This window comes from Daucus carota, chromosome 2 (genome assembly GCF_001625215.2).
Source record: "Daucus carota subsp. sativus chromosome 2, DH1 v3.0, whole genome shotgun sequence".
Classification (NCBI taxonomy): Eukaryota; Viridiplantae; Streptophyta; class Magnoliopsida; order Apiales; family Apiaceae; genus Daucus; species Daucus carota.
Window position 1 is genome coordinate 24946698 of NC_030382.2, and position 27724 is coordinate 24974421.

The following is a 27724-nucleotide window of genomic DNA, read 5'->3' on the forward strand; positions in this document are numbered from 1 at the left end:
AATATCACTCCTAAAATAGGAGGGTTAAATCCTTTCTAGATCATTCATATTTCTCATACGATTCATAATATACCCAATGTACATTTCATCATCACCCGGTCAAAGGCAACTTTTAGTGCAACCAAAGTATATTAATTCTCATATAGAAATATAATGATATCAAGTCAGAGGATCATTACATCATTATCACAGTGAGAATTTCCAATGACACTTATTAACATGTAAAATCTCACGGTGGGTCATTCCAGTGCCATGTGTCGATACATGCACTTATGTTCTTGACTTTAACATCACTATACCTATGATCAATGAGATGTGATCATCAGTCAACAAACATACTAGTCTTAATGCATCATTATTGTCCCTTAACAATGATACTCGACTAGGGACATTTAGGAATATTGATATTATTCTCATAATCTCATTTCTAAGTCACGTACTTAGAGATATAGAATTACATATAATATTCCAAGGACATTTATTACGCTTTCAATTTATTACGCAGTAAATGAGGACATAATAAATATTTATTCAATAATCAATATAACATAATCCATAAATGTCTACAATAGAACACAATAGCATTGTCTCTAGGACACCAATACTAACATAAACTTGATATGGCTGTTGCGGTGGTGGTTCAAGAGGGCAGTATGTATAAGGAGGTGCTTGTGGTGGGGGTTCAAAATGGTGGTATGTATAAGGAGGTGCTGGAGATGGTGTATATTGGTAATAGAAATTAGGGTTTTCGGATGGATTCGAAGCATACGGAGTGAATGAAAAATCAACAATAACAGGGTTTGTCGGAACCGAGAAATTGGTGGCTCTGATACCAATTATTAAGAATGGACACACCATTCCTACTTGAGTCTTTATATCAGTTCGTTACGACGTCGTCTTGATAAGTAATAAAAAAGTTCTTTAGTACATACGGTGTCGTTTGACCATCCCAGAAGTATCAGTATTTTACATGTATTTTCCTTTATTAATTGTTTAGAAGGCTGACGCTAGGTGGTGGGCAAACCAATATATATATATATATATATATAGACTCTGATATATTTCTAGGCTTTTTATGCAAGTAATGAAGTAAATTCCTCTCCAAGTTCTCTCTTATATTTCTGATCAAATTCACAGACGTATACATTTTAGTTCAATCTGTCTGGTTCTTTGTTACAATTGGTATCAGTAGCCATGGCTGGGCCATCCTTAGCTAAACATGAAAGGGAATTGAAGTCACTGGAAACCCATCTGGCAGATGTCCGCAGCGAAGCAGCCCAAAAAGCTTCGGAGTATGGATCGCAACTAGCTGCGATGACGACCCAGATGACAGAGATGGGGTTTAAGGTGAATACGTTGGCGGAAGAATTGAAAAGTGACCGCCAAGATCTCACATGTCAAATCAGAGAATTAGTGGATGTGATGAAGCTTCATAAATCAGGTACTCCACCACCCACTACTGGATCTAATGCTAGAACCCCAAATTCTTCCACTAATTTGTCTACCACCACTGTGACTAAAACCCCACCAGTTAATTTACACTTTGGCAGTAATGTTGGCCACAAACCCAACAACACCATGACCCCCCAGTCAATATGCAGACACCACCTGTCTTCTTCAGCTCTCCGCCGGTCAGCCGCCCTCCGATGCCCCACACCGTTGCCCCAATTACTACCACACCTCCAATGTTTCAACCCAACCCTACCTATATTGATAGAACAAACCCTTTTCCCTTTACACAACCAAATTATAGTTACACAACATACCCAACTTACTCATACTCCAACTCAATCCCTACGTACTCCCTAACTTCACCGTCATTTCCGCAACACACTGGCCAAATTAGTGATATGACCTCATTCAAGCCGGTAATGAATACTCCGTACAAATTGGCTAAAGTGGAGTTTCCTAAGTTTGATGGCAGTAATGTCAGGGGCTGGATTCTGAAGGCAGGCAAATTCTTCTCCCTTAATCCCGTTATGGATTCTCAAACCAAAGTAACTTTTGCCTCCATGTACCTGGAAGGTGAGGCTGATTATTGGCTACAGGCTGTGCAACAAGAGCATCCAGGCCTCACTTGGGAGTTATTTCTCGACCTTCTACTACAGCGATTCTCTACAGGAAACCAAGAGAATGTTGTGGGTAAATTTAACAAGCTTACTCAGACAAGCACAGTCAAGAATTATATAGCAGAGTTTGAAGAATTGAAAGGATATGTTATGGCACGGCACTATTTACAGACATACGAATTTTACTTGTCAAGCTTTATGAGTAGGTTGCGAGCTGACTTACAACAAGCTCTCTATGTTCACAAACCTCGAACCTTGTCTGAGGCAATGGAAAAAGCTCGAGAACAAGAGACGTATATTGAATTGATGGAGAAACGAATTAAAGGGGTAACCAAGTCACCCTTTCTGCCATCTGTTCCCTACCTTGCAAAAGACACAGCCAAGACAGTCACATCGGCCAACACAACCAAAGTATCTAAAATTAAACGAATCTCGCCGCAAGAAATGGCCCGCAGGAGAGAACGAGGATTGTGCTATAACTGTGACGAGGTTTATACAAAAGGGCACAAGTGCCAAAAACCTCAGTTGTATTTGATGGTGGGGGAATCATTGGAAGGGAACCTGACATATTCTTAGAGGAGGAAGAAGAGCTCGATTCAGGAATCTCCATACATGCTCTACATGGCACACAGGGCTTACATACCCTGAAACTGGAGGGTAAGATCAAGGGCAAGGATATTACAATGCTAGTAGACACCGGTTTGACCCACAACTTTATTTCCCAAGCTTTTGTCAAGGCCCGTAACATTCTTGCGGATCAATGTCAAGCTGTCAACATTACTCTAGCTAATGGAACTAAGACTGCTTGTACACGAAAGATAGTCAACTTAAAATGGAGAGCCGGCGTTGCAGAATTTGTTGCTAATTTTTATGTTTTACCTTTGGGAGGGTATGATTCCATCTTGGGCATTTAATGGCTTCAAAAAGTTAGTCTTGTCTGCTTTGATTTTTCAAACCAGGAGATGTCTTTGAATTGGAAGGGCAAAAAGGTCATCCTCAAACAGTCCATGAAAACAGCAGCAAGTGTGCATGTCACCCTTGATAGTGACAGACTAGGGAACCTTGGTGAGCAAGCGTGCTTTCTTGTCCAATTAGTAGCCGTACCAATCTGAAGAATCAGTAACCAGCCAGGTACCAACTATGGTAGCCCCTCTAATTGAAGAGTTCCAGGACCTCTTCAAACCACCTACAAGTCTTCCACCGAATTGAGCCCAAGATCACCTTATCCCTCTTGAAGAAGGCAGCTCACCGGTTAATCTTAACCCGTACAAGTGCCTTTACCTGCAAAAAGTGGAGATAGAAAAGATGGTTAGGGAAATGTTGGACAGCGGAATTATTAAACACGGTCAATCTCCTTACGCATCACCAGTCCTACTTGTCAAGAAAAAAGACAATAGCTGGCGTTTTTGTGTAGATTACAGAGCCTTGAACAAAATTACTATAAAGAATCGCTTCCCTATTCCATTAATAGAGGAAATGTTAGACCAACTCTATGGTAGCAAGTTATTTCGCAAGTTGGACTTGCGAAGTGGGTACCACCAGATCAGGGTACATGCCGCGGATACACACAAAATTGCATTCAAGTCACCTTTGGGCCACTACGAATTTCTAGTAATGCCTTTTAGCCTCATGAATATTCCTACCACCTTCCAATGTGTTATGAATGAAGTTTTTAAGGAACAAATTGGTAAGTTTGTCTGTGTATTTTTCGATGACATTTTAATTTACAGCGCCACACCAGAGGAGCATGTAGCGCATCTCAGGACAGTGTTCCAGCTGTTACATGAGAATCAATTGCGTGTAAAGCTCAGTAAATGTGACTTTGCAATGAACCAAGTCAAATACCTTGGTCATATCATCAGCGATAAAGGGGTGGCTGCTGATCACAAGAAGGTGGAAGCCATGACAACTTGGCCCACTCCCACCGGTATCAAATCTCTTCGAGGATTCTTGGGCCTCAACGGTTATTATCGCAGGTTTGTCCAAGGATATGGGGTCCGTAGTAAGCCTCTAACTGATTTATTGAAAAAGGGAGCATTTAAATGGACTGAGCAGACTCAAAGGGCTTTTCACCTGCTGAAAACGGCCATGACTCAGACACATGTTTTGGGCATTCCAGATTTCAGTAAAGGCTTTGTAGTGGAGACAGATGCATGTCAATTTGGTGCCGGAGCTGTCTTAATGCAAAGTGGGCAGCCAATAGCTTACTATAGTAAAGCATTTTCTTCCAGGATCATGGGCCTATCAACCTATGAAAAAGAACTACTAGATGTGGTTTTAGCTGTAAATAAATGGAGGGGGTATTTGCTGGGATCTCCCTTTGTCATCCGAACAGACCAAGAAGCTATACAACACCTTCTCAGCCAAAAAATCACTACCCTCATGCAACAGAAGTGGCTAACTAAACTTCTAGGGTTTGATTACACAATTCATTACAAGAAGGGAAAGGATAATGTAGTGGCTGACCCACTTTCTAGACTTCATGACACACACCCAGAACCAACCCTGAATGCTATCACTGTGGTTGTGCCGCAATGGAAGTTAGAACTCAAACACTCTTGGGAGAACGCCCCAGAACTGCAGGACACAGTCACTCAGTTGGCAATAGATCCTTCCTCTATTCCTCACTTCACTCTGGTCAATGATGAGTTACGCTATATGGGCAAGCTAGTGGTGGGAAGTGTTGGCACTTGCAGAACACAAATTTTAGAAAACTTACATGGGGGATCTGAAGGAGGACACTCCGGAATCAGTTCCACCCTTAAAAGGGTCAAGAGCTTGTTCTGGTGGGAAACGTTAAATAAAGATGTAACCAGTTGGGTCCGGGCTTGTGAGACTTGCCAACGCTGCAAAGGGGAGCATCTATCCTATCCGGGCTTATTGCAGCCTATACCTATTCCAGAGCATGCCTGGCAGACGATTACAATGGATTTCGTAGAATCATTACCCAAATCTGGTGTTAAGGATACAATTTTGGTTGTCATTGATAAATATACAAAATTTGCTCACCTTTTTGCCCTGCAACACCATTTTCAGCTTCTCAAGTTGCCCAAACACTTCTGGATAACGTCTTTAATCTTTATGGTCCTCCACAAGTTGTCATTACAGATCGAGCCAAAATATTTACTTCACAATTCTGGACTGAATTGTTTAAAAAGATAGGGTGTGCCCATAAACTTACCACAGCTTATCATCCGCCGAGTGACGGACAGAGTGAACGCCTTAACCAGTGTGTCGAAATGTTTCTCTGCTGTCTCACCTTCCAAAGGCCGCACCAGTGGCACCGCTGGTTACCCATGGCTCAGTGGTGGTACAACACCAGCCATCACTCAGCAATTGATATGACTCCATATAGGGCCCTCTATGGACAGAATCCCCCGAGCTTCAACTATCATCAAGCTGGCCGTACTAACAATGCCTGTGTGAATGATTTCCTCCAACAATGCATTAAGATCCAAAGACTCTTAAAGAGTAACTTGCAGAAGTCACAAGAGAGAATGAAATTTTATGCAGATAAAAGACGTACTGAACGAGAGTTCCAAGAGGGGGATGAAGTTTTTGTAAAGCTTCAAGCTTTCAAGCAAACTTCACTCAAGGCCATTAAAGACAACAAATTTACCCCCAAGTATTTCGGTCCTTACCGTGTTTTGAAGAGAATTGGAGCCGTTGCTTATAAGATGCAACTTCCGGCTACTGCCAAGGTTCATGACACCTTTCACGTGTCTTTACTCAAGAAAAAGATTTGCTCTGGAGACTTTGTTCAGTTAGACCCACCCATTCATGTTGATTTCCCAGCTCCAACTTACCCCAGCAAGATTCTGGATCGGAAATTGATCAACAGAAACAACGCGGCCGTGGTCTCTGTTTTGGTTCAGTAGGAGGGTATGACCCCTGAAGATGCTTCCTGATCGATTATGATAAACTCCGCTAGAGCTATCCCCAATTCGTCGGCGAGGACGTCGCCGCTCAAGACAGCGGCATTGTTAAGAATGGACACACCATTCCTACTTGAGTCTTTATATCAGTTCGTTACAACGTCGTCTTGATAAGTAATAAGAACTGTTCTTTAGTACATACGGTGTCGTTTGACCGTCCCAGAAGTATCAGTATTTTACATGTATTTTCCTTTATTAATTGTTTAGAAGGCTGACGCTAGGTGGTGGGCAAACCAATATATATAGACTCTGATATGTTTCTAGGCTTTTTAGGCAAGTAATGAAGTAAATTCCTCTCCAAGTTCTCTCTTATATTTCTGATCAAATTCACAAACGTATACCTTTTAGTTCAATCTGTCAAGTTCATTGTTACACAATTGTAACAAATTTAAAAATTATAACAGTAGATATAAACTTATCAAAAGTTTTCCAGAATTAGCAACGATTTTTAAGAAAATTTATTGAACTGCATTGCAATAGCCAATCTATGGTGTAGTGATTGATGTGTCAGAATTTAGATGATGTTAAACGATATGACAACCTTGCAACCCGTATTGCTGATTCTAGTTATGGTAATCTCCGCAAATCATTTTGACATTTTGAGTTAATTTTCTCATATTATGTACATTAAAACACACAAATGTAGTTCCAAAGTATTTTATCATAGCTAGATTATAGAATATGTTGACTTAATTATTCAATTAAATCAAAAAAGGAAGAAGATAGTTTGAATGTGTATACATGGTGCAGGCAGGGTTTGTGGGGGGTGCCTCCTAGATTATTGCTTAATTACTAGGACACTAGAACCAAGAGCACGAAAGACAATGTTCTCAAAGCTTCTTTTGAGTACTGCCATCATCCTAGCATTCATCGACTATCAACCTAGCAAGAATGCCAAGCCCCATGTGAAGTGTTGTGATTTTATATGTTTGTGAATGTTTTGAGAGGATCTAAATAAGAAGAAGATGGGCATAAATTATAATGTATGTATTACTTAAAAAGAGATCTGCTTATATAGGCAGATTAATACATAGAAATTGAACAGATTTTCTGAACCTCCCAAAATACAAGGCTATTAAATAAGATGCATGAACAGCTTCATTTATGTATTTAAATTTCCAAGAGATAAACCAAATAGATTAGAGATTATAGTCAACAAATTCCTCCCTTAATCTCGAATCTGATTTCCATTCTTCATCCCTATCATCTCCATGAATCTGTAGAGCAGAAGTTTTGATAAAGGTTTTGAAAACATATCAGCAATTTGATCACGACTCTTCACATGAATTAACTTCACCTTCTTCTCGGCCACCTTCTCTCGGATAAAATGAAATCTCACGTCAATATGTTTGCTTCGTTCATGATGTACCAGATTCTTTGCTAATTCAATGGCTGACTTGCTATCCATCTTGATCTCTATTGCTTCATTTTATGGAAGATCAATTTCTTTTAGAAAATTTTTCAGCCAAACTGCATGACATACACACCAGGAAGCCGCTACGTACTCAGCTTCACATGTTGACAAGGTCAGTATAGGTTGTTTCTTAGATTGCCATGTAAATGCCGTATCACCGATATAAAACACATAGCCAGACGTGCTATTTCTGTCATCTATGTCTCCGCACCAATCTGAATCTGAATATGCCCTTAGTTTGTATTCTTTTGACTTTGAGTAAAACAAGCCCATTCCTTTGCATCCTTGAATATACTGTAAAATCCTCTTTGCTGCCTTCCAATGTGAACTCCTTAGTTCCTCCATAAATCTACTAACCATGCCAACACTGAATGCTAAATCAGGTCTTGTACAACACAAGTATCGTAAACATCCTATGAGACTCCTATATCTGGTTTGATCCACTCGACTTTCTCCTTCTGCTTTTGACAATCTTGCACCAGGCTCCATTGGTGTAGAAACTGCTTTACAATTCACCATCCTGAATTTCCTTAGAATATCATCTGCATACCTTTCTTGAGACAAAAATATGCCTGATGTAGTCTGTTTTATCTCCAAACCCAAAAAATATTTTAACAGACCAAGGTCTATCATCTCAAATTCAAGTGTCATATCCTTTTTGAACTCATCAATAAGCTTTTGACAATTACCCATAAAAATCAAGTCATCGACGTATAAAGCAACAATTAAAATTTTACCTTCAACCTTCTTTACATAAACTGAATGCTCATAAGGACATTGTTTAAATCCCTTTCTCTTGAGGTATCCATCTATTCTGAAATTCCAAGTCCGTGGAGCTTGTTTTAAGCCGTATAGTGCTTTCTTTAACTTTAGGACTTTCCTTTCTTCTCCAGCTTTTTTATAACCTGGTGGTTGTTTGACGTACACCTCCTCTTCAAGAATTCCGTTTAGAAACGCCGATTTTACGTCCATCTGGTAAATAGGCCAATTATATTGAGCAGCATGTGAAATAAGTAGTCTGATGCTTTCCATCCTTGCTACGGGAGCAAATACTTCATCATAATCTATCCCTGCCTTTTGTTTGTAGCCTTTCACTACTAAACGTGCCTTATGTTTTTTTTAGCTCCATTCTTCTTCTTTTTATAAACCCACTTCACATCTAAAGGTTTGTGACCTTCTGGAAAATCAACACGCTCCCAAGTCATGTTCCTTTCTATTGCTTTAATCTCTTCATCCATAGCATTTTTCCAACTTTCTTCTTGTATAGCTTCTTCAAAGCTTAAATTTTCTGCATCCGCCATAAAACATATTAGCTGCACTTCATTAGTCTCATCATAGATATCTTGCAGACTTCTCATTTTTTGATTCTTTTCTTCTTCATCAGATGATGTACCCTCTTCTCTAACTGCATCTGAATTTGTTGTCTCATCTGTTTCTATATTGGAAGAGATTGACCCTCTTTGGAATGAAGCAGACGCCTTTTCTGATTTCAAATTTTCTGCAGTGTTTGTTGTCTTCTTCCAATCCCATGAGTCTTCCTCATTTATAAGAACGTCCCTGCTGACTACAACCTTATTTTGATCTGGATCAAAAAGCTTGTATCCTTTTGTCTTCTGATCATATCCGATGAACACCAATTTCTTACTTTTATCGTCAAGTTTGCTTCTTTTCTGATCAGGTACATGCATATAAGCTATACTGCCAAACCTTCATGTGTTGTGCGGTTGGTTTTCTTCCATTCCATATTTCTTGTGGTGTTTTATTTCCGAGCCTCGAATGTATACATCTATTTTGAATATAAACAGCGCACTGCACTGCCTCTGCCCAAAACTCCACTGGCATTTCCTTGTTTTTCAACATGGATCTAACCATATCCATGATGGTTCTATTTTTCCTCTCTGCAATTCCGTTTTGCTAAGGAGAATATGGCGCCGTCAAGAATCTTCTAATTCCATGTTCCTCACAAAATGAATTGAATTCTTTGGAAGTGAACTCGCCACCATTATCTGATCTCAAAGCTTTAATATGACATCCAGACATTTTCTCTACCATGACTTTAAATCTTCTAAATACTTCAAAGGCTTCTGAATTTTTATTCAAAAAATATACCCAAGTACGTCGAGAGAAATCATCTATGAAAGTGATAAAGTACCTTTTGCCACTGAAAGATCCAGGTGAAATGGGTCCACATATGTCTGAATGTACCAGATTGAGTCGCTCTCTTGTTCTGTATGTTGTTCCCTTTTGGAAAGAGTTTCTCCCTTGTTTTCCATATGTGCAGCTTTCGCAGAACTCACTATCAAATACAATATCAGGTAGTCCATGTATCATGTGATTTTTTGCCATCAACTTCAAAGCTCCATAGTTAAGATGTCCGAATCTCTTGTGCCACAAAGATGCCTCGCCTTCTTTAATTTGTAAACATTTTTCTTGTGAATATTCCATGTTCACCTTGAGCATTCTATTGCTTTCCATCTCAGAACTTAAGATCACCCTACCAATTTTGTCTCTTAATTGCATCTGATGCCCCTTTGTATGAATTTCGTATCCCTTTTGTAACAACTGTCCAACACTTAAAATATTAACTTTAATATCTGGAACATAGTATACATCCTCTATTGCTCCCGTTTTTCCATTCTTCTGTAGAAAGCCTATTCTGCCTTTTCCCATCACCTGAACTTTTGATGCATCTCCAAATGAAACACTCCCACATGCTACTTCTTTTAGACTTTGAAACAAATGATGGTGCCCACTCATATGATTACTTGCACCTGTATCCATGTACCATGTTGACTCGTCATCTGGAGTCACTCCTTTCTTTGCGGTCAACAGCAAAATTTCTTCCTCTTGCTTTGTCTCCAGATTTTTACATTCTTCATTCTTCTTATTATGCCAGCACTCCTTTGAGATGTGCCCAAATTTGCCACATGTATAACACTCTTTTCCTTGAGTTGTTGTTCGCACAAAATCACGCAAGCGTACGTGGTCACAAGTAGTATAGAATCAAATTCAGTTCGTTCCCACAGAGACTGGTGTATTCAGAAATATGCACTTATGCACCAATGTATGGTTATTATTCAATGCTTAGACAAATAACAATTTGGTTGGTTTTATCTAAATTAACTAATTAAGTCGAATTATAACTAAGTGATTAAAATCGAATTACTAATGATAATAAACATGGGATTCTAACTTCATTATATACTTCATTCAGAGTTATGCCTTATCGATATGTGATGGTTGATAACTAACCAGATAACACGAAACTGATACACGCTAACTGTCGTTATACGTGCACCATACTGCTACACATCCACAATTAAGATAGAAGGTAAACAGACACCAATTATGCTTAGACCCTATATGTCTATAGAATTTGAAAACATAACGGTTGAAGAACAAGTTATCTATCAAGATTACATAGGGCGATGCAAGATGGTTAAAATCGCACCACTAATCATGTATATCGAATACATAATCCTATGTTCGCATGGCAAGTTCTAAATCAATATATCCACTGTCGCTTCAATAAAGATTAACAAACAATCTAAGATGTTAGCTACGCATCTAAGAAGAATAAGCACAACCAATACGAAGAAATCAATCATTCATCACACAAATAATTAAGGCAAATCAACTACTGAAATCCATATATAAATCTGCTAGAATCCCACGATAATGATTAGTTCATAATCGAACTTCTCATCATCATGGGAATAAGAGTAAACATGGTACTGAATAGTCTAAACAATATCAAAAGAGTAAAACAAGAGTTTCGAAACAAATCCGAATGAGCATCCAAAGTTACGCCTACTTCGAAGAATTACAAAAGTAAAAGCTATGAAATTCGATCTCGATCTTCTCCGTAGCCGTCACGTGCTCCTTGGAATGTTTCTAGGTTATCTTTTAAGTCCCCCAAGTCCTCCTTTAAGTTTCCCAGCAAACGGGCCTTTAAACGGATCAAAAACGGGCAATTCGGGCCAAAATTCCCGCTCAGGTCGTGGGGCGGCCGCGCCAAAGTTGGGGCGGCCGCGCCAACGGGGAGGCCGCGCCAAAGTTGGGGCGGGCGCGCCAAAGTGGCAGCCTCCCGTCCAGGAGTTGGGGCGGCCGCGCCAAAACAGCAGCCTTGACGTCCAACTTTTACGCGTCCGTATCTTTCTCCTCGAGCATCCGATTGCTTCGCTGTTTTTTTCCAATGAAAGCTATGATTCTCCTCTTCGTTCTCCTTCCAAGAAACCTACACAACACAACACTAAAACATATCAAAAACATCAAAAGCTTGAGGCCATTCCATCAATTTAAGTCAAAACGAAGGCTTCTAAGTGGATATAAAATCCACTTATCACACCCCCAAACTTAAACCGATGCTTGTCCTCAAGCATAGACACACACACAAATACTACTAACGCAATGCATGAATGCAACTAAATGCCTACATCTAATCGAATCATGAAGTGTAATCCGTGTTAACATATAATCCTCGGAATATGCAACATTCTCGGCATTCATCTCTTTCACATATTAGCCATGTACTCTTCCACTACAAGTGTGACGTGCATCGTGTGTGCTAGCATGCTCTCTAATGAAACAAAACAAAGACCATCAAACTTCAACAGAGTCCTCACTATGAGCCGTTTATAAGAATAAGGGTTAAACACTTCTTTACTAAAGAGTCAACTACGGTTTAGAGTCACTAAAGAATCCTATGCCTCTCTTATTTTTTTTCTATTTCTTTTTTCTTTTTTTTTTCTTGCTAAGTCTAAGGTTAGGACGCTTCTCAGTGTAAATGAGTCACGACCCCCATTCGACTTCGCTTATTCTTTTTTTTTCCTCTTTTTTTTAATCAAGTAATTCTCCAGTAATCAAGGGTTGTGAAAAGTCACCAAGAATTTGCTTATTCTAATACATTTGCACTTAATACCAGCACATGTACATGGATCGTCCCTTTCACATGACATTGCATTCTACCCATTGATCTCAAAGGTGTACCTGATAATTTTTTCTTTTTTTTTCTCTTTTTTTTTAGAAAGACATATTCATCCCTTAACTCCCCCAAACTTAAGATTTACAAACTCTAAGTTCAAAATGGGAATAATCCAAACTCTACGCCCGACTCAACGCAAGGACTCAAGAAATAAGTTAGTCAAGTCTTATCTCTAGAGCATAAGTGTAATTACAATTTTCACACAAGCAGTTTCCATGTAACGCGGCATCACATGCGATCAAGACTACTAGCCAAGAAATTATGCACATAAACTCATCATAGGACATCAACTTGGAACACAACGTCAAGATTCATGCAAATGCGACTATATGAAACTACTAAGAACTACTAAACAGAAGAATATATAAAAAAAACACGTACTAATATGCAAACAATATGAGATAATATGCTAAACTATATGAAACATGCAACCTACATGAACACATACTAGTCCTTAGATTACCACCCCCAAACTTAAAATATTCAATGTCCTCATTGAAGGTGATAAAAAGGATCGAATGGTACCTAGAAGTCGGGAGGATCACCCTCCTCAGGTGGAGGATCAGGTGGTGAATATACCATGCCATCTCCAAACACTGGCCAATCAACCTCAACACCAATGGCTCAAAAAGCACTCCCAAGAGCTTGAGTCAAATCCTTTGCAAAACGGCGGTGAATTTCATGCATGTCATCTATGCGCCGTGACAACCTTCTAAATTGCACATCACTTAAGAGATCCGGTGGTAGTTTGAGTTCGATTATGGGAGCTTCTTCAAAAGATGGTTTAAGATGCTCCTGAAAATTTCTAAGCTCTTCTACTCCTTCATCTTCGAAATCAGAATCCCCTATTAAGACGGTCTCTAAGGTACATGACCTTGGCTTTTGCTCCATCTCAGACTTTTCAACAGCTTCTAGTGGCTCCACCTTAAAGCATTCTTCTTCGTCGGTTGGAAATTTCATTGCGTTGAACACCTTAAAAGTGACACTCTGATCTTGAACTCGCATTGTAAGCTCTCCTTTTTGCACATCGATCAAAGTTTTTCCTGTAGCTAAGAACGGCCTTCCCAAGATAATAGGAATCTTCTTATCCTCCTCAAAGTCTGGGACGACAAAATCCGCAGGGAAGATGAGCTTATCCACCTTAACCAAGACATCTTCCACTATACCTCTCGGGTATGTGATGGACCGATCAGCCAGTTGTAAGTACATGTTTGTAGGTTTCGGCTCTGGCAAACCAAGTTTCTTGAAGACTGATAATGGCATTAGATTAATGCTAGCTCCCAAGTCACATAAACACTTGTCGAATGACAATGGTCCAATGATACACGGTATTGTGAAACTCCCCGGATCCTTGAGTTTCGGGGGCAATTTTTGTTGCAACACAGCACTACACTCCTCGGTCAAAGCCACAGTTTCCAATTCCTGAAGTTTGAGTTTTCGAGATAGAATACCTTTCATGAATCTAGCATAACTCAGCATTTGTTCCAGAGCCTCCGCAAAAGGTATGTTGATTTGTAATTTCTTGAAGACCTCTAGAAATTTTTCGAATTGTTTGTCGAGCTTTTGCTTTTGAAGTCTCTTCGGGAAAGGTGGAGGTGGATATACTTGCTTGACCCCAGTATCAGTTTTCGGGCTAGACTTTTCGGCTGAATCCTTGCTTGCTTCCTCGTTGATTTTATTCTTGTCAGCTTCAACAACAGTTTTTCCACTATAAGACTCAGATGAGAGCACGGGTGTTTCAACCTGTTGATCACTCTCTTCCTTGTTTCGCTCTGTTGCTGATTCTTTATCCTTCGTAACCTTTCCGGACCTCAAGGTGACAGCCTGTACCTGTTCCTTCACTTCTTTCTTGCCCGGATTGGCCTCAGTATCACTAGGAAGAGTTCCTTGTGGTCTATTAATCAACGCATTAGCAATTTGCCCAATCTGATTCTCCAAAGTCTTGATTGACGCCGATTGGATTTTAACCATTAGTCTTAATTCTTCCAATTCTGATCTGTCATTGGAAGACTGTCCAGCCACCCCATGATTTTGTTGTTGGAATCCGGGTGCATGGAATTGCTGCCTCGGTGCAAACTGTTGTTGAAAACCAGAAGGGTTAAAAGGTCTAGATCCTTTCTGCTGAAACTGTTGCTGCTGTTGTGGCATGTAGTTCTGATTATTGCTCCAGCTGAAATTCGGATGATTCCGATTATTCGGATGATAAGTGGCCGGAGCAGGCTGTTGCGACCTCTGAAAGTTGCTCACAAACTGAGCGGATTCGCTCGATATAGCACACTGATCCGAAGAATGTGCTCCAGCACAGAGCTCGCAGACTGAAGGTGGCTGTTGATTTCCTAGATTTGCCAAAGAATCCACCTTCATAGTAAGAGCCTTAAGCTGAGCAGCTATGGCTGAAGTAGCATCAACATCCAGAATCCCTGCTACCTTACCCTGATGAAGACGCTGAGTAGGATTCTGATATTCATTCGCGGCCATCATCTCGATCAACTCATAAGCCTCATCATAGCTCTTAGCCCATAGAGCTCCACCTGATGCTGCATCGAGCATTGGCCTCGATTGAGGACCCAAGCCATTATAAAAGCAATTTATCACCATCCAATCAGGCATCCCATGACGTGGGCACTTTCGAAGCATCTCTTTGTAGCGTTCCCAAGCTTCACATAAAGTTTCACTAGACAGCTGAGAGAATTGAGTGATAGCATTCCTGATTGCAGCTGTTTTAGCCATAGGGAAGAACTTAGTGAGAAATTTCTGAGCCAGATCCTCCTATGTCGTAATAGATCCTGCAGGAAGAGAATACAACCATCCTTTAGCTTTATCCCTCAGAGAAAATGGGAATAGCCTCAATTTGATGGCCTCATTAATAACCCCATTGAACTTGAAAGTGTCGCAGATCTCAATGAAATCCCGAATATGCATATTAGGATCCTCTGTCGGAGAACCCCCAAACTGCACTGAGTTCTGTACCATCTGAATAGTGCTCGGTTTGATCTCAAAAGTGTTGGCCTCGATCGCTGGCCTGACAATGCTTGACTGAATATCATTGATTTTAGGCTCAGAGAAAGCCTTAAGAGCCTTAGTATCATTCGCTGGTGGTCGATCACCCATTGTAGTGTTCACTATCGTTTCTTCCTTAACCAATGCTTCCTTACGAGCCTGAGAACGTGTTCGCATACACGTCACTCAAGTACCTGAAACACACACAAAGAACTAAAGTGAGAAAAGAATCCAAGTCACTGAACTTTAACGACCACTAATGACAAGCACATAAACTAAAGTAAACACCGAGACCCCGGCAGCGGCGCCAAAAACTTGTTCGCACAAAATCACGCAAGCGTACGTGGTCATAAGTAGTATAGAATCAAATTCAGTTCGTTCCCACAGAGACTGGTGTATTCAGAAATATGCACTTATGCACCAATGTATGGATATTATTCAATGCTTAGACAAATAACAATTTGGTTGGTTTTATCTAAATTAACTAATTAAGTCGAATTATAACTAAGTGATTAAAATCGAATTACTAATGATAATAAACATGGGATTCTAACTTCATTATATACTTCATTCAGAGTTATGCCTTATCGATATGTGATGGTTGATAACTAACCAGATAACACGAAACTGATACACGCTAACTGTCGTTATACGTGCACCATACTGCTACACATCCACAATTAAGATAGAAGGTAAACAGACACCAATTATGCTTAGACCCTATATGTCTATAGAATTTGAAAACATAACGGTTGAAGAACAAGTTATCTATCAAGATTACATAGGGCGATGCAAGATGGTTAAAATCACACCACTAATCATGTATATCGAATACATAATCCTATGTTCGTATGGCAAGTTCTAAATCAATATATCCACTGTCGCTTCAATAAAGATTAACAAACAATCTAAGATGTTAGCTACGCATCTAAGAAGAATAAGCACAACCAATACGAAGAAATCAATCATTCATCACACAAATAATTAAGGCAAATCAACTACTGAAATCCATATATAAATCCGCTAGAATCCCACGATAATGATTAGTTCATAATCAAACTTCTCATCATCATGGGAATAAGAATAAACATGGTACTGAATAGTCTAAACAATATCAAAAGAGTAAAACAAGAGTTTCGAAACAAATCCGAATGAGCATCCAAAGTTACGCCTACTTCGAAGAATTACAAAAGTAAAAGCTATGAAATTCGATCTCAATCTTCTCCGTAGCCGTCACGTGCTCCTTGGAATGTTTCTAGATTATCTTTTAAGTCCCCCAAGTCCTCCTTTAAGTTTCCCAGCAAACGGGCCTTTAAACGGATCAAAAACGGGCAATTCGGGCCAAAATTCCCGCTCAGGTCGTGGGGCGGGCGCGCAAAAGTTGGGGCGGGCGCGCAAAAGTGGCAGCCTCCCGTCCAGGAGTTGGGGCGGCCGCGCCAAAACAGCAGCCTTGACGTCCAACCTTTACGCGTCCGTATCTTTCTCCTCGAGCATCCGATTTCTTCGCCGTTTTTTTTCAGTGAAAGCTATGATTCTCCTCTTAGTTCCCCTTCCAAGAAACCTACACAACACAACACTAAAACATATCGAAAACATCAAAAGCTTGAGGCCATTCCATCAATTTAAGTCAAAACGAAGGCTTCCAAGTGGATATAAAATCCACTTATCAGTTGTTCTTCCTGATCTACCTCTTCCACGACCACCTTGGCCTCGATAATTATTTTGGACCATTGGTGCTTTATGTTCTGGTCTGTACATGCCACGTCCATTGCCCCTTCCATAGGTATTAAAATTTCTGCCTCCTCGGCCTCGTCCTCGATTTCCTTTATACTGTTGTGTATACAACATCTTTTCTTTATATTCGACCTTCACTTGCAAAGCTTCTGCAATTGTCTCCTTTTCTTTTAACTTCTTTCGCTGTTCATGAGCTTCAAGGCTTCCAACTAAATCATCTACCTTCATCTCTGAAAGATTTTTTGACTCCTCTATTGCACAGACAATATTTTCAAATTTGTCTATCAAAGATCTAAGGATCTTCTCTACTATTCTTGCTTCAGTCATCTCCTCTCCATTGCTCTTAGTTGATTTGTTACCTTTTCCACCCTTGTGATGTAATCTAAAACACTTTCTGTCTCCTTCATTGTCATAGATTCCATTTCACCTCTAAGTGTTTGTAAACGCACTTGTTTCACCCTGTCTGCCCCCTTGAATGTCTTAAACAAGATGTCCCAAGCCTCCTTGGATGTTTCAGCTCCTGCAATCTTCTCAAAAATTGAATCTTCTACTGCATTCTGCAAAGCACTTAGAGCTCGATTGTCTCTCTTTCTTTCATCCTTTACTTTATTTTGTTGAGCTTGTGACAAAGCTCCCAGATTTTCAGGTTCTGTGAAACCATCTCTGACCATCTCCCAAGTTTCTTCAGCCTTTAACCAAGTCTTCATTTTTATGCTCCAAGTGTCATAGTTGAGCTTTGTGAGTTGTGGGATGGGAGTCTGTGTATATGATGAACCTCCAGCCATGCTTCTCCTTCACCTAAGCTCTGATACCAATTTGTTGTGATTTTATATGTTTGTGAATGTTTTGAGAGGATCTAAATAAGAAGAAGATGGGCATAAATTATAATGTATGTATTACTTAAAAAGAGATCTGCTTATATAGGCAGATTAATACATAGAAATTGAACAGATTTTCTGAACCTCCCAAAATACAAGGCTATTAAATAAGATGCATGAACAGCTTCATTCATGTATTTAAATTTCCAAGAGATAAACCAAATAGATTAGAGATTATAGTCAACATGAAGGACACAAATCATGATTACTTGCTCTATACAAAAATCAACCAAATGAAAAAAATATATGTTTCTGTTCCAAATATTAATAATTACTCTCTTTTTCTTGTACTAAAAAACCTACATGGTATCTGAGATTCAATGATTTTAAGAAATCTGTAAGTGCAAGTGTATAGCCATGACTTCCCACATGAGAGGCTTCGACTTTGAATCCAATGTATAATGATCAGTTCAATCAATGATAAATTTCGGTTGATTTATATTTCTATCTCGTAATTTCGAGACAAAGTTTTGAGCCTTGTTTATAAATAATTTATTAATAAAATAATCATTGATAAGTAATAACATACGATTTTGGATATATATTGAAATCTGAACCCTAAGTATACTAAACTTAAAGCGAAAATGATGATGAGGAAGTTCATCACCTGTTTCTTTTTGCAATCATTATGATGATGATCATGGTGAGGAACTCTCTTATCTCAAGTTGCTCAGCCTCTCTGTGCAAAAGGTCTTACACATCTGAATCTTGCTAATACGGATCCTATTGGATGTCGTAGGAAGCTCATAGAACTGGATTTAAATGATAACACTAAACTCAAATGTCTTGAAGACACCATATAGAATTTGACAGCATTGGATATTCAAAAATCGCGTTGATTATGGCCAAAGTTTTGAAGCGTTGCCTGCCACAGTTCGGAACATTGCATCCCTGAAAGAGCTCAGTGTGGAGGGACTGACTGTTTCAATACTACCAAATACAATTAGACTTCGAAGTTCAGCTGAGATTATCACACAGCACGAACCTTACAACTCTCCCCCACAGCGTTTGCAACTTAATATTATTGGAAATTTTAGATATAAATGGTTTTTAAAAGTTCAAAGAATTGCCGGATCAACTGTGGAATATTAGAAGCTTAAGGGAGATACATGCAAGTGATAATACTCTGTTACAAATGCTTCCTGATATTAGTCAACTGTCGAACATAAGTCATCTTAGTCTTAGTAGTTGTGATTGTCTGTCCATTTTAGAACTTCCTTGTAATCTTAAAGTGTTGCCAATAATTAGTTGTATGTCTATGAAAAGATTCCCCGATTTGTCTAAGTTAAAACAGTTGAAAGAATTGGAACTTACACATATTCGTAGTTTGACATATATTCAAGGCTTGGTCCTTGGAGGAACTCACTTTTGTAGAAGTACTTAGGTTGACAAAAAGTTTCTTTCAGGTTTGGCTGATCTCAAACTCCTTATGATTATATGGTTGCTTCAAAAATAATTTTTTCTGGTTAGTGTTAGATGTTAAGTCCTTATTGGTTGGTTAAAATTTGTTCTGATCCTTAGTCTTTAAATATATTACAACAGATACTCTCTGGATTTGTACAACAGCAGGGTCTCTCTACTATGAAATGGCTGAGCCTGAAAGTGTTATTCAGGAATCCAAGATTTATATTGTTGTCTTTTGGGAGAACTATGCTACTTCATCTTGCTGGATGAGCTCGCAGAGGTCCTCAATTCTCAGATAACAGTGAAAAGAATGGTTATTCCTGTGTTTTACTACATTGATCCCTTTGTTGGGGACACCAAACTGGGAGTTACAAAGATACTTTTGATAAACACCAAATTCGTTTTGGTGTAGAGAAAGTAAGCAAATGGCAACTTTTTACTAGACATGCATTGAAGTAAAAGCAAAATACAAGGTGAATCGAATGGATAAATATGAGTCCCACCAACTTTTTACCAAACATGCATATGCAGATGATAAAATATCGGAAACATCCACCAAATTATCCAAAGAAATTCTTGCATGTGCTGGAGGGCTTCGGTTAGCGCTCCATATTTTTGGCTCAATCTTGCTCAACAAATATGAGGAAGGATGAAGATCATTCATTGAAAAATTTAAGCGAGTTCCAATTGATGATGTTGAGAAACACTTATGATTAGCTAGAAGTTTCCAGATCAAATGGGGATGATTACAAGCTTAAAGGAGCTATATACAAAGGAAGGATCTGTTAAAAATGCTTCCCGATATTGGTCAGCTCATAAACATAGAATATCTTGATCTTAGTGGTTTTCGCCATCTGTTGTCCATCACCGTACTTCCTCATAATCTGAAATGGATAACAGCAGCTGGTTGTACTTCCATGAAAAGATTACCAAATCTAGCAAATTTTAAACAGTTGAGGAAGTTGGACTTTAAACATTGTTGTGCTTTGACAGAAATTCTAGGCTTGGAGGGACTCACTTCCTTGGAAGATCTTAATCTTAGCAACTGTGGCAAACTTCTATCCATTCCAAAAATTGTCCCTAGTCTATGTATAGAGGAAGAAGATTGTTCATCTATAAATAAATTACTGAATATGTCCAATATGAATTAAACAGTTGGCAAAATTGGACCTTACGAGTTCTAGTGGTTTAACAGAGATTCAAGGCCGGGAGTAACTCACTTCTTTAATAGATCTTAATCTTGGTGATTGTGATCATCATCTGTTCATTCCAGAACTTCCTCCTAATCTGAAATGGATGAAGGTTGATGGCTGCAAGTCTATAAAAAGATTACCAAATCTATCCAAGTTGAAATAGTGGAAGTTGTTGCACCTTGAAGATTGTATGTGTTTGACAAAGATTTTAGGCTTGGAGGAACTCACTTGTTTAGACATTCTTAAGATTAGTCATTGTGAGAATCTGCAGTCCATACAAGAACTCGCTCCTAATCTGAAATGGTTTGTGGCAGAAGGTTGCAAGTCTATAAAAAGTTTACCAAGTCTATCCAATTTGAAACAGTTAAGTAAATTGGACCTTAGGTTGTGTTCACTTTTGGCGTGAATGGAATGCAGGGAGAATGGAATGAATTTTGTACTCTAAAATGGTGTTGATTAAAGAAAATATATATATTTTTCATTCCTTCAACCATTCCAATCATACTATTTTAACTATAATTCTAACCCACATGTTTTGGAAGGAATGCTCATTCCATTTCTACAACATGTTTCTTTATCTACTTTCTCACAAGAAATTTAACTACATTCATATTTTGTCACTATTATTTCATACTTTCTTTTTTTCTCCTTAAAACTTCTGTACAATTTTTCATTCCATTTTCCCCTCATTCCTTTCCATGAAGTGAACACAGCCTTAGAAGTTGTATTTGATAGAGATTCAAGGCTGGGAGGAACTCACTTCGTTAAATGTACTCGATATGAGATGTTGCAACTCATCTCTTTTGGCATACACTTTGGCAAAGCGCATTTTCCAGGTTTAAGCCTGTACTCTTATGATTATGATTGGTTGTGCTTAAATAATATGAGTCATAGAATTTTCTATTTTCTAGTTCATCGACCAACTAGTAGTGATCTGACAAAACTATTCTATGCTTATAACTAACTGTAACTGACAGAAGGATTACTTATTTCAGTAGATATGAAAACGGAAGATTGGTAGATTATACAGTTGAGATTAGTGACTTTGACACTGAAACTAGTGATTGGATTTACTGATTACAACTCCAACCACCTACACATGTTACTCATAATTTGATTTGAATGAACATCAATTTTTGCACACACAAATCACCTATACATGTTACAAGCCCCCAAAATCTGCTGCATTCGTATCATCATATATAGTACACATAAATTAACAATCTCTGACGATAATCATAATCACCAACCAAATCCTGGTAATAAGTTGAGTAATATGAAATTTTTTGAACATTGCAGTGTCCGTTTTCTGGGAGAGGGAGACAAAATGGTATTCGATATATCTAAAAGGAGTGTGATATTTATGAGATTGCATATCTAAAAGTTCATTTTGTGTTTGAGCTGAATCAATTGATATTGAAGGATAGCACCATAAATCTAAGAATGACGGTGAAGAAGAATATCTAAAATGTGGAAGAAATAATAGTCAAGATGGTGAAATAAATCCGATTTGCTATGTGAAAAAATATCGTCATATACTCGTTTTGTATTTTATATCACACTCTTAACTGTGACTAATGGCAAATATGCCAAACATTTTTAGTTCTTGTTATACCCATAATTTGTGATAATTTAGGATGACATGGAAGTAGCACTGCTGACATGGCGAGCTCCGCACGTGAAGATGCAACGGCTGGCAGATGAGAGAATGGATCACTTCTAAAGAAAAAGTCATACTTATCATATAGCCACGTGGGGTAGTTTAAATGTTTTAATGGATAAATAAATTAGCATGAGATACGGGGAAGTTACAGCTACACGAAGCTAAGTGGAGAGAAAATAGGAATAGAGTAAAGGTGGGACTCTATGCTTGTGTTGTATAAATAGGTTTCAGTGCTCAATAGAAAAGCACACTGAAAACACTTAGCTTTACCCTACTTTTACAAATTGTACGCACATCTATGAGCTACTGTACTCAAACATTTACATAGTGAACAATTCATTTCGGCTGGGTATTAATCCCCACCCGCGGTTTTTACCCTCTTCGGGGTTTTCCGCGTCACCAAATTCTCGTCTTATTTAATTTATTTTATCGCTTAAATTAACTCACTTGGCATTCACCCGTACAACCAATTTTTTGGTAAAACAATTTGGCGCCGTCTGTGGGAAGTGTGCTAAGATCGAGTTGATTTGACGATGACTACCGACAGCTCACGACCGGAGTTGTCACAACCACTAAGTGACGTCGACAAGATTAAACAGATGGAAGAGACGATGAAAAAAATGCAGACGACGATCGATTCCCTACAGAAAGAGGTCATGACACTACATAAAGACAAGAGCACAGGACACATCAGGTCGACCAACAGGCCGAAGAGGACCTTGCAGAGTGTGGCACGTCGTCTGGACATGAATGATGGTGAGGACGAGGCACCACCAGAAGAGAACGCTGAAAATGATCAACCTCCACCTGAGGATGACGAGGAGGAGGACAGGGATGGTCGACATGATGAAAGACGAGATGACGACAAAGATGACAAACGGGACGACGACAGGGACGACGACGGGGACGACGACAGGAATGGTCACCGTGACGACTATGAAAGACGGAGGTCCAGGCACATATCGTCAAAGTCACGTGACAAGGTCCCAGAGTCAGTAAAGAGGGAACTCAAAGAGTTCCGTGAGTTGATCCAATGAATCCCAGGAGTGCCTAAACCTCTGGAGAAGGCGACCCCCACAAGCTACGCTAATTCACCTTTCACCAACGACATTGCACTTGTCGAGACACCAAAACGTTTCGCGGTGCCATCTATGAAGACGTATGACGGGTCGACGGACCCTCTGGAGCATATCGCCCAGTACAAACAACGTATGTTTACCGTGCCGATCACGAGAGATTTGAGGGAGGCATGTATGTGCAAGGGATTTGGTTCAACATTGGCAGGTCCAGCCCTACAATGGTTCGTTAATCTGCCCAACGGATCAATAGAGACGTTTGCAGACTTGGTCGACATGTTTAATTTGCAATTTGCAAGCAGTCGGGTGTTTGAGAAGACGACCAGCGATCTCTATAGAATAGTCCAACGACACAGGGAGCCGTTGAGAGACTACTTGATGAGGTTTAACAGAGAAAAAGTGACGATCACAAATTGCGACATCCCTACAGCTATAGAAGCCTTCAGACGAGGATTGGAGAGGGATTCACCGTTGTATGATGAACTGACAAAGTACCCATGTAGGACAATGGAGGACGTGCAGGCCAAGGCCATGGCACAGGTCAGATTGGAAGAGGACAGACGGGAGGACGACGAGGAGTACTACCGTCCAAGTAGAAAGATCACGACGGCCAGAATAAGAGATTACAAACCATACGACAAGACATCATCTAGTGTTGGAGGCGGTTCAAAACACCATGGACGCGACAACAAGGAAATTCACTGACACCTGCAAAGGCCCTGATCTTATAGACATAGTGGTCGGACGAGGAGCATATCAATTGTCCACAATGGACGGATCACAAGTACCAAGGACCTGGAATGCTTTTCTTTTAAAGGCATATCACGTGTAATGTGCCTTACTATCTCTTTTCCTTTATATTCTAGATGTCATGTTTGAATAAGTAAATTAGGATGATTGTTTTTTGCTTGGCATTTCGCCACTTTGGATTTGCTTGATGTTTGCCAATAATTACCATGCTCCGATTGGTTTCAATTAATGAAATATGCTCGCACCTTTGTCCGATATTACGCATGTGCTATAATATGTATGCCTCGATGAACATACACTTTTTTTGATTCTTTGATATGCCATATGATTTCTGCTTATGTTACACTCGTTGACTTGCATAATTTTTGCTATAGTTGTGTTAAATTACTTGTGCTTAGATTCACTTATCACATATTTTATGGGTTGATCACCCTTCACAATTAATCGACGCTTTCGCAATATGTAATATTATACCGACACGTCAAAATATTTAAGTATCGCAATAAAATGACACATGACATTAATCAGTCCTCGACTTCTACAACTACAATTACGAGCTAAGTTTCAAGAGGGATTTTGGCCTTTTAACTAGCCTACGAATGCATGCATCAACGTTTGAAAATTATATATTTGTCGAATACATATACCACATGCATCAACGTTTAAAAATAAATTTGTCGACTACAATTACGTATATTTACAAGTTTAAATACATCGACGTATTTAATATACATGTCGACAAAAACTCTACACACGTTACGACCCTTGGTCGAACACATTACACATGACGTACGACTTACATGTTTACATGTCATCACTTACACTTGTCATGACAGATTGCATTGACTACATGTCACACATTACAATTACAAGTGACATATACAGTTACAAACAACATATCACGTTATGATGGCGAGTTACACATCATGTCTATAAGTTACATTTACGGACCGAAGACATGCTACAAAACAATTTACTTGTTAGTACATTACATCACAATCACTCCAAATTAAGGGGTCACATGAATCAATTTCAAGCCATGGACGCATAGGAATATTATATTGATAATGACAAATATGCGACACCTTGCACATGTCAGAATTATATACAAGGGGCTTTACAAATATAATGAAAAGTAACGTCACAACTTGACATATTAATACTACGGGCTGATTGTATTATGTCAAGCCTTCAAGAAAATATAATAGAGCGAATACAAAGTGTTTTCATCTTAGAACGTGGAACCGACGACAACAAAGGAGCTACTCGTCGATGTTTTCATCAATGGAAGATTTAGACAACAATGACAACTCGAGAGAACATTATAACGACACAATGAGATGAGACTCGATACATGACTTCTATGACGATGGAGCTCTAAATTATGTCGACACGTATATTAATCGGTTCAAAAGGTGCTACAAGAGCCAGGCGACATGATACACTAGTTTTCTATCCGTATATCACATCACTTTGTTTGACATACAAAAAATATTTCTAGTTACAAACATGTAGCTGTCCGACGGGTTGGCTGGGGCTGTCCGATGAGTTGCCTGAGCTAAAAAATAAAAATAAATACGTCGCTCAACACACATAATGGATGTCTACGATACTCATCTTTAACACATTATGAAAGCCAACTATGAGTAAGGGTTTCGGAATTACATCGACTCGTCCAACATTACAACATCTCATAAGACTGTCCGACGAGTTGATCAACTTGTCCATATGTAGCCGACACCTTCAATCTACAACACGTGATAGTGTGAGAAGATGACGACTTACATGTATCGCATTGTTCAAAGGTACACAAAAACTTTAAGAGGGTACTTGTCAGGATAAGATCATCATTAATAATCTAAAGAAGAGGCTGACGACGTGTAAGGGACGGTTGACGACATGTAAGGGACGTTGCGTTGAAGCATTGCCATGAGTCATGTGGTCGACATGACAACACTGAAGATGTCGACGGGACAGACATATAGTCTTGTTTATGGAACTGAAGCTGTCTTGACGCCTGAAGTCATGACACCGACGACAAGGTATAAACATACGACGAGAGGATGCACTAGCACATGACATTGACGTTGTGGATGAACTAAGAGAAATGGCAAAGATACGGATGGAGTCGTACTGACAGAGGGTAGCAAACGCCTACAACAAACATGTTCGTGTCAAGACATTTAATGTTGGCGACTTGGTCTTGCGGAAAGTATTTCAGAATACTATGGACATGACGACCGACAAGTTTGCCGACACATAGGAGGGGTCCTACCTTGTTGACGCTATAGTTGGACGCGGACCATATCAGTTGTCAACCTTGGATGGAATTCAGATACACACGCTAACGTCAAACAAAGAAACACTTCGTATGATTTGGGGAGATTTTATTAATTAATTAAATTAATTAATAAAATCTGGGGCTATTGTTATACCCATAATTTGTGATAATTTAGGATGACATGGAAGTAGCACTGCTGACATGGCGAGCTCCGCACGTGAAGATGCAACGGCTAGCAGATGAGAGAATGGATCACTTCTAAAGAAAAAGTCATACTTATCATATAGCCACGTGGGGTAGATTAAATGTTTTAATGGATAAATAAATTAGCATAAGATACGGGGAAGTTACAGCTACACGAAGCTAAGTGGAGAGAAAATAGGAATAGAGTAAAGGTGGGACTCTATGCTTGTGCTGTATAAATAGGTTTCAGTGCTCAATAGAAAAGCACACTGAAAACACTTAGCTTTACCCTAATTTTACAAATTGTACGCACATCTATGAGCTACTGTACTCAAACATTTACATAGTGAACAATTCATTTCGGCTGGGTATTAATCCCCACCCGCGGTTTTTACCCTCTTCGGGGTTTTCCGCGTCACCAAATTCTCGTCTTATTTAATTTATTTTATCGCTTAAATTAACTCACTTAGCATTCACCCGTACAACCAATTTTTTGGTAAAACAGTTCTCACTTAAAAGATTGACTTTCTCTCTATCTTTTTGTACATATTTGGACATACAAAGAAAACTTACATTTCCCCGATAGTGGTTTGGGATTGGAACAGTCAATCAGTTGAGTCGATCAGGATTAAAATATCTTTTGTTATTAGCCTTGTTTCTTAGTTGACGTTGATGGAACTTGCAAGCTTTGGTTATACTTGGGACTGTTTGGTGAAACCTAGATAATTATGGTTACTTCAATTCTGAACGCCACCTTACATTTCTGGTTGTAGAATTAGCAGATGCGTTGATGCTTTTTTTTCCCACTTTTCGTATTTGTTTGGATTTCTGTATCACTGATGCTGATTGTTCTTGTCGTACGTTTAGGCCATCTCTAGCGTAGAACCAGTTTTTGGCCTAAATCTTTGTCCAAATCTAGACTCAACCATTTTTCCATTTCAATAGTTTGGCCTAAATTTTGGTCCAAATTCATATATCAATATTTTATTCTTCTAACTATCTTTATATTATTATTCTAATCTTTTAATAATAATACAAAATTTCATATTAATATTAAACTCAATAAATTCATTAAATTAGAAAACACATTACATTTAAACAAAGAAAGAAATTTAACATTTTACTTAATTAACTAAAATAAAAATTACAAAGATTCGCTA

The 27724-nt window shown here is 39.0% G+C and overlaps 1 non-coding gene and 1 pseudogene across 1 annotated transcript; both read left to right on the forward strand.

The window, feature by feature from the left end:
• Positions 1-27724, forward strand: part of LOC108207219 (disease resistance protein RPV1-like) — a 104583-nt pseudogene that overhangs the window by 70646 nt on the left and 6213 nt on the right.
• On the forward strand, positions 15011-15117 carry LOC135150948 (small nucleolar RNA R71). Its single transcript, XR_010289408.1, has one exon. It is a non-coding gene; the product is annotated as a small nucleolar RNA R71 (small nucleolar RNA).